We start from the raw sequence: 3,371 nt of genomic DNA, 5'->3' as shown, positions 1-3,371 counted from the left end.
TCTTTCGTGGTTGGTTGGGGGTAAAGGGAAGTGGGCTGTGGGTCCCTGGTCGCTTTACTAGCCGTTTTTCGATGCGCGAGGAATTGTCTGAAAGTGAAAGACATCATTGGTAGGCGGCCAAGCGAAGATTCCAGTGGGGCATAGGTAGGCGCAGTGAAGAGAGATCAAATCCTCTCAACTCATATTTCCCACGTAGTTCGTCGGTCAAACCAACGATTCTCTTCTCAAAGTAATAGAGAGATCTTTTTCTAGTTAGACTTCTATCAATGCAATGAAAGAACCATCCCTTCCTATTTATTTGTCCTGTCAGAAATAGAATAAGACCCAAAAGAGCCCTTCTTTACCACTTGAGGGGGTGGGGGTGAAGGGGGGGGTTTACACACAACCGAGGCAAAGTGGTTTATGATTGAATCTCAGAGGCATTCTTATCATTTGGTAGATCCAAGTCCATGGCCTATTTCGGGTTCACTCGGAGCTTTGGCAACCACCGTAGGAGGTGTGATGTACATGCACTCATTTCAAGGGGGTGCAACACTTCTCAGTTTGGGCCTAATATTTATCCTATATACCATGTTTGTATGGTGGCGCGATGTTCTACGTGAATCCACGTTGGAAGGACATCATACCAAAGTCGTACAATTAGGACCTCGATATGGTTCTATTCCGTTCATCGTATCGGAGGTTATGTTCCTTTTTGCTTTTTTTCGGGCTTCTTCTCATTCTTCTTTGGCACCTACGGTAGAGATCGGAGGTATTTGGCCCCCTTTAGGGATTTGGGTTTTAGATCCTTGGGAAATCCCTTTTCTTAATACCCCTATTCTCCTTTCATCCGGAGCAGCCGTAACTTGGGCTCATCATGCTATACTCGCGGGGAAGGAAAAACGAGCAGTTTACGCTTTAGTAGCTACCGTTTCACTGGCTCTAGTATTCACTGGCTTTCAAGGAATGGAATATTATCAAGCACCCTTCACTATTTCGGATAGTATTTATGGTTCTACCTTTTTCTTAGCAACTGGCTTTCATGGTTTTCATGTGATTATAGGTACTCTTTTCTTGATCATATGTGGTATTCGCCAATATCTTGGTCATCTGACCAAGGAGCATCACGTTGGCTTTGAAGCAGCTGCGTGGTACTGGCATTTTGTAGACGTGGTTCGGTTATTCCTATTTGTCTCTATCTATTGGTGGGGAGGTATATGAAGGAACGAAACAGTGGATTGAGGAATGAAAGCTCGAAGACAAAGAGAACCGGGCTTTTCAAAAGAATTACTGCTGCTTTCCCACTCCCTTTGATTTTAATATAAAAAAAAGTCTCTTACACTTTCCTACCAAATCTCTCTTTATTCTGGCACATAAATGAAGGGATCGAAGAGATTATGGCAGAAAGAATAAGAATAAGAATATGTTCACCAATAAATTCCCCGAAATTGGATCTTGGTCTATTTGAGATTGTTCTTTTTAATCGTAATCAAAGATGTTTTCTTGTCTCTCGTTTCTTTTCTGAACAAATCGAAGAACCTAATGGATCGAACTCATTGGATTGGTATCTGGATTTGATGAGGGTTGAAATGGAAGTTGGTTAAAAAAAAGAATACCGGACTAGTGAAGGTTGCCATTAGTCGGGAATGAGCGAGAAGAGAAGGCTTCAAGCCCTAGAAGTCAAGGCTAATCCGCTTTTTAAATAGAGAGAACAAGAAACTGTCCAGAGCAGAGTTAGGGCAAGGCGAGGTTAGTCCAGTTACAGGTAAGCTCATGAATGCCTTTTTTTTATAGGGAATACCTCTTTCTTTCAAGTGAGTGAAGTTAGCTGAGGGGAATGCTCTAAGTAACCAGTCCTGCCAGTCGACAGGGGGAAACCCCTCTTTCTTATTGTTAGGCTGACTTAAAAGAAGGTTAAAGACTAACAAAGACAGGAAAGGCGGAAAAAGCGGGATGTGAGATTCCTAATTCAAATGAAAGGGATGACCAGATATATATGCTCACAAAGTGCTTTGCCTGTAATCGATGGCAGAAAGACTAACTCTTCCCCCTCTCTTAGCCCAATCCGTTAGACAAGGGTGCGGTTTTGCGGTCACTCGTTCCTCGCTTTTGCCACAAATGGCACCTACATCTTGTGGGCAGGTTCTCATCTTTTGGGCCTGCTTGCTCTCACCCGATAAAGCGCGATACGCGGAACCAAGATCGATATAAGATATTGGACGGTCTTGGGGGCCCGCGTAGCCCATGCCGGCCTTGCTTGAAAGTCCCACTTATCTTTCATCCACCTTTTTTTCCTGACTTTTAGCGGTAGTCAGCTGTCCTTGTAACTATCGCTCATGACTGGATCTTTATCCATACCGAATAAAAAAATGGATTTCTGATCCGATCCAATCGAGAACTTATCCCAATCAACGAGGATGACGCTTCTCGGCAATATGCCACCGATGACTACCACTGCAGGAGCAAGTCTGAGTGAAAGAACGAGTTTCATACTTTCTTAGCTTAGAGAGGGAGGCAACTGAAGCTAGTCGGGTTTAGGTCTGATATTTGCTTGCCTGAATCTATCAACAGGGCTTTCATAGGGAGGTTTTTCTTAAAGTTTTCAAGTGATAGTGGAATTACCAACAAAATACCAGACTCTCTGGACTTGCTTTCTCCAACCAAGATAGGGTTTTGTCCATTCCGCTAGGACAGGTCTAAATGCGCTGGATTGATGCACCGGTAGGGGGGAGGACAAAATGCCTAGCCGTCGGGGGTTCTTCCATCATATCAATAAAGCTCAGTCTCCCAACAGCAACAACCAATCCGGGCGGAATGGCGCCTATACTCGGTCAATGGAGTCCACTGCTGGGACTGGCATTGGATTCGGCCGCCAGTTGTTTTGCTATTGGTGGCACATGGTCCCTGTATATGGAACTGGTCAGAGAACGAATAGACGCGGGATCGATCTATAGGCTCCGATCCAGTTTTGGATCTCTCTAACGGGACTGGAACGGGCGAAGCCATTGGATTGATTGGGCGAGTTAGCCCAACAGGAATGTGGTCGTCTAGATCGTACCTGCGGAAAGATTAGGTGGACCCCTATACATTCATTGATTAGACCGAAACCAATCGAAGCCATGTGATCGATCGAGCTACCCGCATTTTTGTTTTGGTTTATCAAGCAGGGGCTTAGCCGCTTGTTTATATTTATGGCAGCATTGGGAAAGAGACAAAACGTCGAATGGCTAAAAAGCCCTCTTTATGTATGTGGAAAGTCTATACTTAACACACCGACTCAATTGGAAGCTGAATCCTCACAAGCTTCGAAACCCCTTTTACTACACCACACCTGCTACCCACTTTCTTTGTTATTGGTTCAAAAAAGCCTAAACATTCCTTTTCTTATTCTT

This window comes from Vigna unguiculata, unplaced genomic scaffold, assembly GCF_037176805.1.
Source record: "Vigna unguiculata cultivar grain cowpea cultivar isolate G323 ecotype 2 unplaced genomic scaffold, ASM3717680v1 ptg000232l, whole genome shotgun sequence".
NCBI lineage: Eukaryota > Viridiplantae > Streptophyta > Magnoliopsida > Fabales > Fabaceae > Vigna > Vigna unguiculata.
This window is presented reverse-complemented; position numbering follows the sequence as displayed.